At 38.7% G+C, this 17,229-nt stretch overlaps 1 protein-coding gene across 1 annotated transcript in view; it reads left to right on the top strand.

The window, feature by feature from the left end:
• Positions 1-7,209, top strand: part of PRKD1 (protein kinase D1) — an 86,399-nt gene extending 79,190 nt beyond the window's left edge. Inside the window, exon 18 of the transcript XR_008355478.1 lies at positions 7,198-7,209. The gene's annotated coding sequence lies outside the window, so the exon portion shown is untranslated. The remainder of the gene's footprint in view (positions 1-7,197) is intronic.
• Positions 7,210-17,229: the final 10,020 nt, after the last annotated feature.

The raw sequence follows: 17,229 nt of genomic DNA, 5'->3' as shown, positions 1-17,229 counted from the left end.
TAGATGTATATAAGTGATTTGGGGAAAGGCAAAGATGGCACAAGCAGTGAATTTATGGGACAAAGATGGTACAGGCAGGGTGTTTATGGGACAAAGATGGCGCAGGATAGGCTGTTTGGGGGCGAAGATATATCTTATGCTGGGCTGTATGGGGATAAAGATGGCTCAGACTAGGCTTTAATTTGTGTGTGTAAATTATTTATGTATACCGGGGTTTGTATATCTTATTTAGTTGATCTATACCTGCGGTTCAGAGTTTACATGTGATCCTCAGTTGATCTATACCTACAAAGCTGGGTTTGTGTGTTATTCTGTTGGACTATACGTGCAATGCCATACATGCAAGTGTTGTTTACATGTGTTTATTTGATCTATACCTGAACTACAGGAAGGAAGGAAAAGAAGTGTGGAATAGTGAATGAGGGGACAAAGGGACTCTGGGGATGATTACGGGGGAGAGGACCTCTCAATGTCACGGTAGGGTCAGAAGGAGGGAAGACTACACTGACTCTCACAGTCTTCCCCTAATCTTGCCTGCGGCTCACGGTTTAGTGATTGAACCCTAGATGACTAAATCCCATGTGTAACCAGGAATTAAAAACTGGGCCATTGGGCTGGAGAACATTTTGGTGAATCCATTGGCAAGGGGAACAGTAATTTAATAGCTAATTGAGACCTCAGCTCTCAACGTAGATATAGCCTTACGCCCACCAAGATATTTATGTAAGCGGTTATTTTAACCCTCCAGGCATGTTTTAATGCCCTGCTGCCAGGTTTCCAGAACACTTTACAACTAAGTATACTGAACCTAATAAACGTTCAGAATTTGTGAAAATAACACGTCCCTCCTAAATAATTAGTGATTCATTTTTGTGACATTCTTTAAAGTTGTCTGCATTCGTTTGGCATATTTCAGAGAAAAGAATAAAAAAAAAAACATGACTTATACATCCAAATACACTGTATGGACGAAAGTATTAGGACATCTGACTGTTACACCAACAGTGACTTTTATGACCTCACATTCTAAACACTCTTCTGGGGCACAGTCATGTTGGAATAGAAAAGGTCCTTCCCCAAACTGTTCCCACAAAGTTGGAAGCATAGCATTATCTATAACGTCTTGGTATGCTGAATGAGGCAGTTTCGGGAAGGCCCTTTTCTATTCCAGCCTGACTGTGATCCAGAGCACAAAGCAAGCTCCATAAAGACATTTTTGAATGAGTTTGGTGTGGATGAACTTAACCGGACCGCACAGAGCCCTGAACCCCATCGAACACCTTTGGGATGAACTTGAACACAGATTGTGAGCCAGACCTTCTCATCCAACATCAGTGCCTGACCTCACAAATGCTGTACTGGATGAATGGGCAAAAATTCTCACAGCAACTCTCCAAAATCCTGTGGAAAGCCATCCCAGAAGAGTGGAATCTGGGGGACCGACTTCATATTAATGTCTATGTATTTAGAATGCTGTGTCATAAAAGTCCCTCATGGTCAGGTGTAACAATACTTTTGTCCATATAGTGTATATTTGCTTCTGAAAAGTAAGACCTCTGAAATGTCCAAATTGGCCATGACGGTGTCAATAATGGGCAACTTTGGTACATTGGTACTGGTTGAAGAGCTAGTGGTCCTGGAAAAAAAAGGGCAACAGAAACCAACCATTATTAGTCCAATTTTTTTTTTTTTAAATGACAAGTTAATAATTCTATGAAAGAAATATTGGGAAGAACACAATCCTCTCAGCTGCAGTGTACATTCTGTGGCTTTATGCCCTGATTCAGTGCTTAAAAATGTAGACCCAGGTGGCTTTGTGATAATTATACTGAGAAAAATACAGAATTGTTAGAATTTCTGTGTTTAAAAATAACAGAATCCTGGACATTCACATTCATTATACCCTACTTATGTAGCATAGGGTTAAGGACTCTATGGAATGCATGGAGGTAAGAATTACTGCATTATTCCATAGATGGACAATTTTTGATGTCCTTTCCCTCTTCAGGCTTTTCAGAAATGCCACGACTTCAATGTAGATGCAGGTGTTACTCCGTCCTCTCTTCCCAGGCCTTCTTCCTGCAGGAGGTCAAAATAAGAGAATAAAACTGCCCCAAGCAATGAAAGAATAGAACTCAATTTTGTGACTTTGACTATTTCTCCTCTGTCTTTTATTTTATCTCACACGATCCACAGAGCAGAACTAAGACCCTTGGTGAGTGCACAAAGCCATTAAACAAATGTTGAGAGCCACATTACATCTGTGGGCTTAACCCTTTCATTTGCACACAGCACACATCTCTATCCTCTGCATCCATGGAAAATTGTTGGTTTGTCTATTGATGATGACATTTGTTAACAAAAAAAACTTTTGGCGACTAGGTAAAGATTGATGGAAGTTCCATCGATTAGCAATTTGAGAGCCATGGACTACATATAATCTTATGTGTTTAATATGCAATACTTATCATTAACAAATTCTGTACTGGATTCTTGAGGATGAGGCAACAATAGGGAGTTCATTGACGTAATGCTGTTTTAAAGTGTGCAGAGTGGAGAAAACGTACTTTTACGACGAGTAATTATTTATGTTCTATGAGTTTTTCAATGGCCGCGTTTTCAAAAGGTTCTTTAAAAACAACGTATTGTTTTAAAACAATTATCTTCTTGTCACAAGGATAGAACTGTTTTTAAAGAGCATCATGACGGATCCCAAATTACAAATGGCCGCCTGATGAAAGCATTTATGGGCTAATAGCTTTATATCACTATGGACATGGTACACCTGCTTGGCATTGTCTCTTTCCCAGACTGTAATATGAACTCAAGGTCATTACTATGTTTGAGTTGAGGAGGTTACTGGCGAAGTGTCAGGGCCAACCCTAGGGTAGGATTAAACCTTATGAGGGATACATGAAGAATGCATTATATAGGCTAGGATTACTTTAATGAACCATTGCAGTATATGTTTTCTGGTCGTCCTACCGTTTGAGAACGCTTTCTTCTAGGCCTCTTTAAATGCCTCTCTATATACCCATATGTTAGATTTTACATAGAATTTTGTAGGTGAGGGTAACGTGAGCAGAACATCAGGGACCTCACTGATTAAAATTAGACCTCGTCGGAAAACAATTGTAGGACAGAAATGTCATCAAGCCACAAAGCTATAGTGATTTTGAAAAAGATATTTATCGAATCGTGTAGTTATTAGTGGTGCTGTCCTAGTCCTGACAAAGGGCAGGACCCCCAATTGACCCCAGATCAATCTCCTCTTCCAATGACCCTCTATTCCTTGCAGTTGGAAATAAAATTCTTGATGTCTTTTAGTGACATATATAAAATAGAGATGTCCAAGCTAAACATTTTTGATCTTCTAAAGTCTCTCCTGAATAAGTAAGCCTTTGTTTCTGTAACCAAAGCTTATTGTCCACTATCTGCCTGTGGTCCAACAGTGGGGAAGAATTATGTTCATTCTATTGCATGTGTCGGTGAATCAGATTTTTTTTTTTCTTTTCTTAGATGAGGGAAAACAACTGTGATAGCTATATTATTGACCAGAGCTTTGTTGAGGGGCTCCATCACTGCTAGTCCTCCCATATATACCCCATTCTAATGGAGTCTGAAAGACTGGGATTCCTGGTGATCTAACACAAACAACTCTCTCTTCTACTGGTCCATTCCTGTAGAAATGTTGCTTTAGTCTAAGGAACCGGGTTATGATGTCCTAAATCACCTTTTTCCCGAGCTCCTTACTTTTATTATTGGGTAAGGTTTATTACCGAACCACACATTAGGGGATGTTCTGGACATGCTTGGTTTGTTTTCCCCACATACTGACACACACATGGGTAGAAATAGCATTGGGGATAAAACTATTATTGATTATATTACTACTAGGGTACAACTATCATATTTCAATAGAAATCCTATTTTGGGAAGAAGATACGATAAGTCTCCTATGAAATTCTTGTGATAACCTGGGCTTTAGTAGATCAACTTTTATGCAGAAGAAATAAGAAGACCATTATTATTATTATTGGTGTTTAGTCATCACAAAGGCATCACTGGTCTTTACAAAAAGCTTTAGCGTTAGACAGTATTGACTGTCTGTCACTGCTGAAAACAATGCCCGTTATGGAATCGTACCAGACATAGGTAGTAAGATATAATGAAGCAAGAAAGTAGACAGATGGGTAGGCTGGTAAACAGACGGACACATTCATAGTTGGATTCTTGCTGTCAGTTTGGCTCAGTTTTTTTGGGTGAGCAGGCTGGGAGGATTCCGATCCAGGTAAATGGTGCCAGATCCAGCACACGTGTGCACGCCTAACGCAGCTGTGCAGTCCTCTCCTGTGCTGCTGCTCTCACATTGTAGGCTTCTCACAGTCTGTTGCTCAGCAGATGTTAAGGAATGGAGGGGAGAAGAAAATTGTGTCTGAGATTTAGATCACTCTGCAGGTAGCAGAATGGCAGCAGCTGCAGGATATCACAACTGATAATCAAATAATAAAAATAATAATAATATCTGGAGGAAAAACAGTTATTCATTTGTTTTTTTTCTTTCTTAAAATGATGAAGACGCAGGATAGTTTGCAGAAATATTGACTCAAAATATATTTTGGTCTGTTTTTAAAAGCAAGGTGAACACGATTCTGTTCAATAAATTAATCTGTAGCCGGATTTTCTCACCTAGAAATAATCTATTTATTTTTAGGAATAGGGGAATGTATTTCTAAAAAAGGCCCCTGCACAATATAAGGTAAAATGTAGGGAGAGAGATGTGCATACTCCTGGATTGGTAATCTGGAATATCAAGGTGATCAGTAACATATTAACAGTTTTTCTGTTACATTATTTGTAAATACAGTATATTCCTATTTTCATTGCAGTTAGTATGTGTTGCTATGGTCAATAGGTAAATGAAATGTATAGATAACATTTCTCTTGGTAAATTTTATAAAGTAGTTTTGTGAGATGTATTCAACAGATGTAAAACACAAATGAGCAAAAAAAACGGCAATTAGCAAATTTATATTTCTAATGCATTGGGTGACTTGGCATAACCCTATGTCTCACTACCTGTGGCTTTTTATACATTTGATCGTGTCTGATGCCTTTGAAATTATCCTATCCTCTGATCCTATCCTCTGATCATGTCTCAGTATTGTGTTCCTGCAGTCTAGATGATCATCATGACCTAGGGCTAAACTCATTGAATGGATGTTATTGGTAGAAGTCATAACTGTCCACTTCGCCTATTGGCGTCCATCTCTGCCGATACGCCAGCATCATAACAGTTGTGGCATTGTACATGAAAGCAAAATGAAATACACATTTCCAAATGAATGACTAAGTCATGATTCCTTAATCTAATGGTCACTTGTGCTCTCATTTGTGTCCTCTGTTTTTAGAGGCTGCCTTTTAAATACTGAGTGGACCCTGACCATTATAGACAAAATCAATATTTTTAGATCTTCATTAGAATGCTTATAGTGGGTGGCATTCATAGAAAACAGTGAAATCAGGGTTACTCTGATCAGTTGGAGACTTCTGTCACTTTTGACCAACAATTCATTAGGAGGAATAGTTTGGGTTTTTGGTATAGTGCTTGGCCATGCAACCACTAATATTTAAATGTTGGTAAGCTGCTCTTAATCTTAAAATCAGACTGCACACAGAGTATTATTTACCTTTGTATGGCAAAGGGACTTTAGGTCAGTTCTAAGGCTATAACTAGCGGCACTACAACACATTTTTCTTCTTTAGTGGAATTAGTAATTTGACATAAATTTTAGCTGTCTTAGCATGCAGAAACATTGTTGTGCATAGATTAAGCTCACAGGGATTCCATTGTCCCACCAGTTTTGCTTCAAATTAGACCCCTAATTTTGTACATAGTTATTGGCATTGAAGTGACACCATTGCGTTAGTTTTTACTAACAAGAAAGATTTAGAAAAAGTGGCAAACCAACCTTTGCACACATACACACACAAATCAATATTATATAAAAATAGTTTAAATTAGCAGGCACACATTAGATTCCATATTTAAGTTATGCAGAGATAATATATTCAGGTACAACATTATAAAACTACCTCCTGCTGAGACAATTACATCTGTCTCCCGCTAAGAGTGTAAGAGGCACAAGAACACAAGTATTACACATATTTTAAACAGCAATAGGTACATGTATCTTCAGACCAGAGGACTATAATGCTCCCCCAATGCCCAATTGACACTCAGTTTTCTTCACCTGATTTTTGGAAGACTCTTTTCTGTCTCGGATGAATTTGTATCAGATTGTTTTCTACAAACGAAGGTTTATTGGGTGATCTCAAGAGAGAAAAACAAGCTAAACCCAAACGGAAGAGTCATGGGTGTCATTTATTTAGGTTTTAGATACTCTATAAGTTAACCCGGCATCTACTGTAGGCCGTTCTCTTCTAAGCTCTTATAATTACTTTGTTATAGAAAGGTTGATCAGGGGATCGAGACACTTGGAAAGGTTGTATATTATTCTGTATCCTTGTTAGGGCAAAGAGGGACCAGATTTGACAACCTACTGCCCATTGCCGCTGTCTTTCAGATCCGGCCTTATTTATACCCAGTAATGTATTGTAAGGGATTGCTCCACTAGGCTTGACCAAGGGGAGCAGCCCTACATAAATACTGGGAGCAACAAACAGCCTGTGTTTGTTTCTGAAGTATGATTGGTGTTAGGGTAGTTCGGCTGAGCTGATCTGGTTTATACCACTCTAATTGTAAATTTTCTTTTTCGCCAGCAACTAAAGGAGTCAAGTTTACATGAGAAGCTGGCGATGTGGCTCTGATATAGGTTTATATACCCACCTATGGTTGTCATGTCTCTTGGTCTGCTCATTCTGGGGCACAGTCTCAGCGGTGATCCATATATTGGATGGACCACATTTTCAGGCTGTTCTTCTTCACCACAATAACGTTCCATATGGGAGGTATAAATAGCCTTTATTTGTTTAGTACAGCTAAATCTGTATTCCAAAATTCCAGAAACAAGCTGATTTTTATTTGTCATATGGAATATCTGGTCATGTCTTACAAGAATCGGTTGAAGTGGCTACGTTGGAAAGATTTTCTTTCCGCTCCTTCTTTTCAAGTCATTGTTGGGTCCATCGGTGTCTGTCCCTCTCTAGAGAGTCATGTGTGGTTGTAGTTAAGAGTCGTGGACCTGGACCTCTCTTTTCTTTACGTAAGCGTTATGGAGAGATTGAATATTATGGTTTATGGTTTTTAGTATTAATATTTTTTTATATAATTAGTGGCAATACATCACTCACCAGTCCGTTCTCTTGGTTTCTGTTGTATTGTTTTATGAATTTGTATCTCCGTTGCAATCTGACATGCCGTTGTCATTCTCTCACTATGTTTGACAGCTAAAATACAGAAACTTCCTTAGTATCTCTAACTTGATACTTATGCTATGCTGCAAATTTTTGTAAACCTTGGGTTTTGGGATGTTCACTATTCTATTCTGTTATATCATATGGACCATAGTGCAATGTAATCTCTTTCAGTAAACAAAGAATTTATTAGGTTAAAAAAAAAAAAAAAAAGGTTTGTGAGAAGCTGAGTGGGCTTTTTGGACACATTAGGCTACTATACTGCCAAACGCTTGCTTATACAGTTAGTACGAGGGACCAGACCTAAGATGGAAGTGAGTACAGACAGGCAAGTAAACCGTTGGATTTAAGTTGAACTCTTGAGGAAACGGTTCCACAAACCTCATTCTTAATATAAGCAAAGATTGCTTAATTGTTTCCTAGACAGTAAAAAAAAAAAAAAAAAATGTACCAGTTTCAATATGTCATGAAAACTATACCCCCGATCAAACGTAATTTTACATCTCTGCCCTCCGCATGAGAACCCTACCCTCCTGCCGGTCTTGCAGAAGTTTATTCTTTTGTCCGTAGTGCTTCATCTTCCTTGAGCTGAGTTCTGCCGCAGAAAGCAGCAGGCAGGTCCAGAATGCATGTCTGTGCAGAGATGCTGCCCGACGCCTGCAGTCGCTTCCTGCTCGCGCTTCGGCTTCCGGTAGCACAGGAGCACTCCCGTGCCGTCAGCCGCATGTGTGCCCGGTACCCTGCGGAACAAATACCAGCTGTATAGAAGAAGTATTTAAACCAGCTACTTACACTGTTTTTCCCTGTGATAGTGCCTCGTGCATTTGGCTGTGTCTAGTTTATTATGACTTTAACCTGACCTTCCTGTTGGTCTCCTGTCCTTGACCCAGGTTGCTTATTTACTTATCCTGCATTCCTCTACCCTGACTTTTGGCACCTGATTTGGGACTGGATTGACCGAATGGTTCTTATCTGCTGCCACTTTCTATGATTTTGATTAATATTCAGGTTCTGCATTTTGTGATCCTGATCTCCTCTGCTACTTTTTTTCTGGGGCATGTGTATAAGAAGGGGCAACAAAAAAGGCTCTTCCAAACATCCAACTAATTTTAATTTAAGACAAAGACAATGTGAGTATATGTAAAATATAGCTTTTAAATGACTATTTCATTTTTTGAAGGTCAAGAGATAGTCAAAACCTATATCACCCATGTGAAAAAGTAATTTGCCCCTAGACATAGTAACTGCTTGTGCCACCCTTGGCAGCAAAAACTGCAATCCATTTTTTATGATAACTGGCAATGACTCTTTAACATCACTGTGGAGACATTTTAGCCCCTCTTCTAGGCAGAATTGTTTTAATTCAGCCACATTGGAAGGTTTTTGGACATGAACTGCCTTTCAATGTCCTGCCACAGCATCTCTATTTGATTTAAATCAAGATGACTCCAAATCCTTTCCATTTCTTTTGAATCACAGGATGATGGCCGGAGGTTCTCCTTCTGGTAGAGAGAAGAATTCATGGTTCTATCAATTATAGGAAGTCTTACGGGTCCTGAAGCAGCAAAGCACCCCCAGATTATTAGACTATCATCAATGCGTTTTACTGTTGGCATGATCGTATTGTGGAATTCTGTGTTAGCTTTACCCCTGATGATCATCAGCCCATAGAATATTATCTCAAAAGTCATAAAGATGTATTTGGCAAATGTGAGACAAGCCTTTGTGTCTAATTGTGGAATTATGAACACTAATCTTAAGTGAGGCCTACAGTTCTTAACATGTTAGTCTGGGTTCTTTTGTGAACTCTTGATGAGTCGTCATTGTACCCTTGGATGAATTTTGGTAGGCTGGACACTCCTATGGAATAATTATTGTAACCCTATCCATACTGATGTCAATGGATTCGTTTATCATCTATTCTTGAATTTCTTTAAATCACAGCATCATGTGCTACCTTCTCAGACCTTTTAGCCTACTCCAACAGGGCTGGCAGTAATCATGTCTGGGTGTGTTTGGTGAAACAAAATTTGGTTAATTTAGTAACTAAGTAGAAAATTACTTTTTCACATAGGACCAGGAAGGGTTGGATATTTTTTTTCCTTCTATACATGAAATTATCATTAAAAATTGCATTTTGTGATTACTTGGGTTATCTTTGTCTAATATCAAAATTTATTTGACAAGTGTGACAAGTATGCAAAAATGGAGGAAATTGGGAAGGAGTAAATACTTTTTCACTGTACATTTTGAAGTATTGAGAAGGCTGGTCATTGGTGAAAAAGTGCAAAAACATTAACTTTGAACTTTGTTTTATGCGCGTAAAGTAAATTCAGGACAACCATGTATTTTTTTTATTGTCGTCGTTATTATTGCTTCCGGATATTCAATTCTAGAGTTCTCCTTTTGGCTGACCCAAATGAATGTCGTGGGACTTTGAGAATTAAAAGGTTTTTCTCACTCTTTCACATACCCAGAGTATATTGTTTGACAGTGGGAATGAGCCAGTAGGTGTAAGGCAGCCTGATCCCTGAGTGACAGACAGCTATCACATTAGGGATAAATGATAACAGATTTAACTGCCTGAAAGGTAGTCCCCTCTTGACTGTGACCGACCTCTGACCTGACTCCTGCAAGCTTGACTAACGCAGGGTAATTGTCACAGGTGCGGAGAAGCAGCCAGTTCTTAGTTTTCTTAACAAAAGCAAGCAGGACAGGGGTTTAAAGAGGGGGCTTGACCTCTGTTGACAAATCAAGGACACTTTTTAAATCACTGTAGGAACAAAAGTGTGGGAGATGGAATGAAAACCAAGAGGACATTTGGTGAACTCCACTGCCAAATAATATTGACCCTAACATCCGGCTGATACAGTGAATTCTACTGAAACAAGTTGCAGGCACCTTTGGCAAAAGGTGGTGTCTCCAAAATGTATCCTACAACCTTGCATTAGACTTTTTTCTTCTTTCGAGAAAAAAATGCCTATTGCTTCTCAGGCGTTTTGTTTAACGTGATTGGTGTCAATCCTAGTTGAGCTAAAATGAGATTGTCCACTCTAATACGATAAAGCATGTTTAGCATTTATTACAACTAATAATAAGAGCTGACTACAGTGTTCAATCCAAGCAGGGGGGGTGGTGTTTACTATTTGCCCCAAATTACACCTACTTTCTGCCCAGATCCATTTGTTCCAAGTTTTTTAACTTGGGCATGGACAGCCTACCCCATTAATATGGAGCATGAAAGGAGAACCCCTGAAAGCCAGTCCTTGGAAGTTCCCAGACATATACTTAGCTTAAGTAAACAAGTAAAGTTATGAAATGCCTTTTTTGGTTTTTGTTTCTTGTCAAAATGACCCTTTTTCTTGGTCATAGAAAGAAAGACAAATTTCATCATACATATTTTGTGTAACATTTTAACAAGTCAAAGTGTTTGGTTACTAAAGCAACACAGGTTTGTTGAAAAATTTGGTGAAAAATCAAGATACCCAGGTGGGTTTCTTCCACACTGTTATTCTTAATGCATATGGTTATAATTAAAGACAATCATTATTATATTTCTGGTTCCTTTTTAGAGACGTCCCACAGTATGATATAACCCCTTAACGTCCATTGACGGATCAGGCACGTCACGAAAAAACGGTCACTTAACGGCCTATGACGTGTCTGACACGTCATTTCATTAAACAAGCTTAGAAAGCAATCTACAATCTCTTTCTTCGCTTAAATGGTGTTGCTGAAATGCATCTATCACTAGGCATTCAGCGACCCCGAGCACTCACCCCAGGACGTGTTGCGATACGGAGAGCGGTCACAACCGCCACTAAGAGTGACAAAATCATGAAGGCGCATCCTGTAAAAAGAAAAACAAAGTTGTAAAAGTTCGCCAGAGGGTTTCCAGGCCCTCTAGGGAACTCTGGCTCCACTTGCAGGTTGAATACAGGTACTGCATTCAATGGAGCCCAGCTTTCTAATCACAGTGATTAGTAAAACATTAAAAAATGTTAAAAATATAAAAAAAAAGCTTAAAAAAATGGTAACATTTAAAAAATATTATGCATCAGAGGAACCATCCAGTTCCAGCAAAATGTAAAAAAAAAGTCAAAAAATTAAAATAAATAAAATAAAATAAAGTTTATTATTATGAGCAAGTGCTAAAATTAGTGCTGTATCTTCCCAAAAATCTTGACATGGAAAGAGTTAAAGTAAAAGCATTTCAAATATCCAAGGGGTGTCTAATTTAAAAAAAAAATAATGGTTTGATGGGTTAAATCATAATAAATTTCATCATCTTATTTTTTATTTTATTTTTTGTGGGAAATTTAGATTTGATAAAAAAATGGTATCTGAGGAAAGCCCTTCTTGTCCTGAAAAAAACAACATATAACTTGTGTGGGTAAACCTAAATAAGCGAGGAGAAAATTTCCATCCAAACACGAGCACCACAAAAATATGAAAACAGCCTTGGTCCCAAAGGGTACAAAAGGTAAAACACAGTCTGGTTCTTAAGGGGATAAAGTTGTTTATTCCCAAAGTGATAAAGTTATAATTTATCAAATAAGGAATACCAATTTCAGTAGCATTTTTCAATGTACTCTTTAGAATAGTGAATTTCCGGGGAGCATGTTGAGGTATGCTCCATGCTTTTCAGTAGAGGCGGCTGAGGGAGGAGTAAAATAAGACTAAAGTCTCATTTTATAACTCTACCAATTAAGAAAAAATGTCTGTAGTAAATAGGGCTCTGATTTGCATTTAACATTGAAAATGGCTGGAGTGGGCCTTTTTATATGTTGGTTAAACGAAAACATGTTGAGATGACATGTTAAGTCACGTTCTGGTTATCGGAATGCTATGAGTCAGGAGAGTAAGCTTCGGTAGTCAAAGGCAGAATCATTTCCATAATTATTTTATAATATGTCAATATAAGAAGTCCAGAAAAAAAAAACATGGCTGCATAACACATGGGAACTCCAGTTCTCATCTGGGATAGAGAATAAAGTTTGCTTTCTGATAGGTGGGATATGGTCAGAACTTATTTTCCCTTCTATCCGGACCCACCAACATGCGTGGAAAGCATGACTTCTCCCACCTAGCCCCCAACCCTTTTTATATAAAAAAAAACAAACAGAAGCATCTGAGCAGCATAAATAGGTCGTACTTGTTCGTTCTCTTCCGTCATGTAACTTTAACCACATCAACAAGCACAGGAGGTATTTATTAAGGTTGTGCCCTATGCCTAACATAATTATGGAAGCATCCAACAACCCATACCCCTGGAAGAAAATTGCACCTCTCCTGCATTTTGTTAGGTGATACATTGCATTTATGTTGCAAAACAGGGTTCCTTTGGATTGGTCCAATGCATTTGATACCGAGAGCTGTGATTTTTCAGGGTACAGATCTCTTATCAGTTGTGACCTCTACTGGCTAACCTGGGCATAACACCAAAATAGGAAATTGTCGCAGAGTTATTTAACCCCTTAAGGACAATGGGCGGTCCCTAAACCCATTTAAAACAATGCATTTTGAGCCCGTACATGTACGGGCTTTCTCATTAAGGGGTTAATATGGTCTCATGGTTAGCAGGTGCTTGATGTGATTCATTTAAAAACGGGAACAAGGAGGCATGGGTTGGAAGAAGGGGTTCGAGATAGTAGAGAAACATGCTTATTTCTCTTTATTGTGACTTTACTGCACTTTGTCAGATTTCTGTGGACACCCGTGTACTCAGGATTTGAGTTTCATATCATACCCTAGGCTCTGTTAAAGCTATACCCGGGAACTTTCTCGCTACAGCTACCCAGAGCCTACCCTAACAGGATGCGGGTAAGAGGACCCGCAGACTTTGGTAGGCGGCCCCGCTGACATTGCAGGACACTCTATTGTTTGGCAGGGGAGTGGGGTGCCCTGCAACACCGCTCCTGTGACCCCGAGATTCCTTGTAGTGACCTGGAGAAGGGGGCGCTTCACACAGTCACCAGGTGAGATACGGAGAGTTCCCAGGTGTTTTTGGAGGGCATTTCTGAGCATTATAATCCGATTTAGTGATTTCAAGGATCTGAAATGTTCAACTATTTTAGAGGAAGGAATACTAATAAAATAAGTTAACATATTGGTGGTAAACAGCTAATAAAAATTGGTATTTTCAGTGTCGTACATTAATAGGTGTACTGTTTGTCAGTATTAAGGAACGGCACAATGACTTAATTTGTATAAAAAGTTGATAACTCCCTGAGTTGTCCTGGGTTGTGATCATTGTCAGGTGACAATGGGATAATTATCACTTCTGTTGTGTTTTTTTTTTTTTTTTGCTAAAATTAATTTGGATACATTTTAAGGTCAGTTCTTAATGCATTATGTAAGAACAGAGGAGGAAACTCACTTACTTAATCGTGAATTCACGGTTCTAACCGAAATAAGTGCTTCCAAAAGAAAACCAGGGACTAAGCGAATCTATCGGAAATCTAAGAATCCTTTGCTCAATTGTAGCTAAGTAGGCTGTTACAAATCACTGCACATTTAATAAAATAACGTTGTATTGATTCTTTATATTAATGAGTTAAGCTCCGGTTATCTTGTAAGATCAAATGGCGTTCTGAATCTTACCTTTACCCCTTAAGGACAATGGGCGGTCCCTAAACCCATTGAAAACAATGCATTTTGAGCCCGTACATATACGGGCTTTGTCATTAAGGGGTTAAAATCTTACAAAAGTAAAAAAAGAGTTTGGAATGTTTTTTTTTCTGTAAGACTTATGGTATTAATAGTACAATATTATATGTATCTATAAGTCAGCTCTTATTACAATATTTTGGTAAAACTGTAAGTACAGAAGAGAATACCTTGCAGATCTTTAGAACGGCTAAAACTATAAGCTCCGTGGGCAAGGTCGTAATATTTGTTTTGAAGAACCGTTGTTATAAGTGCAAATAATAGGAAATGCCAAGTGTACAGGTTTGAGTCTGTGTATTTTTAAAGGTATTAAATTAAAAAAAGATGTCAGGGACATTAGGTAATTTTATTGACATCTGAATTACATCACTTGTACACCCTGCGGCAAACTGCAGAAAATCCTTGGTGCGTAGATGCGTTTCGCAGAACACAATGGCCCTAATATGCAACCACCCAAATATTTGGCCACAGAATATGAAAGGGGGCACAACAAAAATGTCAGCGGTATCTGGTTCGCTGGTTTGGGACAGTGACGCTCTTCAGGTTAGAAAGTCAGAATTACTGTCAGGTTCCCTCTGAAGGTCGGAGGTTGCGCCCTAAAGTTATTATTTAGTCATAAAATGCTTTGATGAGTAACCTGATCACAGCTCGGTGTATACAAAGCCTAAGGATAATTGTCTGTGGAAAATGGAGAGATTGTGTTACCCTTAATAGACTGCTAAGGCTCCACAGAGCTAGAGAAATGCTGAGTCTGTGGTGAAAGGGGTGATGGGAAACCCCATCTGTTTGGTTCCTGTTGGCGCTGCGTAATTATATAAACACAATAAATAGAGTAGATTGTATTACGGGATCAGCCTCCATTTTAAAAAACCCATCACAGTGTTTTTTTCTGAGAGCAGGATTTAACCCTTTGGCTTCTGTCTTGGATGATAAAATGCACTGATTGGTTGGCAGGGATTTCATTAGAATATGACAAATATTTAACAAGACCACATACAACTAAATTACATTATGGGTAAAAAATATTTAGCATTTTCTCTAATAGGATTTTTTGGATTTTGCATGATGGTCATAATAACGGTGAACTTCTCTCATCTTCTTTTTGCAAGTGAGGTTTGTCCTCCCCATGGCTATAACTTCAAGTACAAACATATCCGGGAAAGTTTGACCCTCTTCCTTTTGGGCAGGAGTGGCATTTAGGTGTGCCCAGCACATGTAATGATATCTAGGACTAGCTCCCTGCCTTTAGACCTAACCTCGTGTGGCTATCCCTGCCCTCGAGTGTGGCTAGTCCGATGGAGAGCTGCGGGTAGGTATGCGTATATGCAAAGGGATTTCCACCTTCTATAGGAAGAGCTGCATATAAACCTCTCTATAACAATGGTATGCTTCTGAAATAAATTCCCTTATTAGTTACCTTAATTATTATCTTGTTAATCTTTCTGCGCTACTATAGGTTTGTTTCTGCTTTATTATTATAATTGGTGAGCCGTAGTTTTTTCACATTTCTTTTACTAAAACATTTTGCCTGGATCAGTACTTGTGATGCAAACATTCATTCCAGCTGACAATTAACCACATTTAGAACTTCACCTGGAACATATGTACATTTATAAAGTATGTATACATAATGGACTTTGTATGAATTTTTGATTTTAACAAAATTTGTTAAATTCATCAATTCGTACGAATGTTTGAAAACGATGAGGGGCCTCAACGAAACAAATGAAAACAAACGAGAGCTCCGAATTTTCAGTTTCTCCATACTGTCCCCGTGTGTCAGTTTCTTGTTCTGTTTCTTCTATCCTCTCCGGTGGTCCTCTTGTCCCGGATCTCCACAGTCCCTCCCAGGCCCTCTGGCCTAGTGTAGCAGTAAATGACAGGACGGACCCTTGCGGACATCGTCTCTTCCTGTGTTGTGTGAAGAGGCCCTGGCTGCATTATCCTGGCCTGGTCTAGAGGGAAAGGGTCTGCGCAAAGGCTCTGCTCTGTGCACACAGAAGAGGCCAGGATAATGCAGAGGACAGACAGGTGAAGAGCAAGAAAGAGAACAAGAGGAAGAAGGAGAAGTAGAGGAGCTGCAGAGAAGGTGAAGACATGGAAGCAGTTGCCAGAGAATGTAGGGAGACATTGTGTGAGAGTGAACAATGAAAAAAGCCCTCTAAATTTTGTGTGAACTGAAAGGGCAGGAAACAAAATTAGTTGCCCGAAAATGAATGGACCAAAAACAAAACTAAAAATTAGCGAAATAGTTTTTTGTCCATTTTTCTAATACATACATGTAAATATGTGTGTATTTCTCCTTCCCAAATATATACTTGTGCAGTTCCTAAGCTATATAAAACGTTCCCTATTTTTAAGAAAATGTATTATCAATACATAAGTAAGAGAGTAAATATTTCCTGGTACTCGCACACAAAATGAATAAACTTTTTGTGTGTGTGGTACATCCTCCATACATTCATAGAACTTTAAGAGCCCAAAAGAGTAACAAACTTAATTTCAAAAGTACTTGCAAGACAATGTTCGAGCATTCTAACAGGCCCCATATTTAGCAAACGAAAACCAAAAAAAATGTAAAAAATTCTGTTTATTATACCCAAGACTCCGGTAGCAAAAAGAAGCTTTGTCTGCCTGTGTGTTTCAGGAAAAAAAAAATCTGTGGGCATACCACTTTAGAGGTCTCTTACATTCATAGAGGTTGGGTATAGATGAGGATTTGAGTGCCATTCTGTCTCTCTGCCTGTGACAGGTATTTGAAGAGAAAAAGAGGAGACAACAGGGGGCATAAAAACCTATAGAGATCGGAAGTGCTGTCAGCCGTAGGGAACTTTATCATGCTTTGTTTTTTTTTTTCCCTTTTGACACTAACGGTTCAGGCCACGGCTGCTAATCTTACCAGCAGTAGCTGTGTTATTTAACATTTAAATGCCAGGATAGTCTGAAACCGTGAAAACACACGTATTCCAATGTGTTTCTGGGGACGAGATTTAAAACGTACTGTTTATCATTATTGTGTAATCATGAAAATGCAGCAGAATTATATTGCTCATTCTAGCACATTAGTTGACCCTACATTTACATGCAGACACCTAGAGTTTTGAATATTGTGAAATTTTTTTTCACCCAACAATGTGGGTTTTGTTTAATGAGGCTGGGCTTTAGGTGAAAAGGGTACAGAGT

Source organism: Spea bombifrons, chromosome 9 (genome assembly GCF_027358695.1).
Source record: "Spea bombifrons isolate aSpeBom1 chromosome 9, aSpeBom1.2.pri, whole genome shotgun sequence".
Classification (NCBI taxonomy): domain Eukaryota; kingdom Metazoa; phylum Chordata; class Amphibia; order Anura; family Pelobatidae; genus Spea; species Spea bombifrons.
Note: the sequence above shows the minus strand (reverse complement) of the source record. Positions and strands in the feature narration are given on the sequence as shown.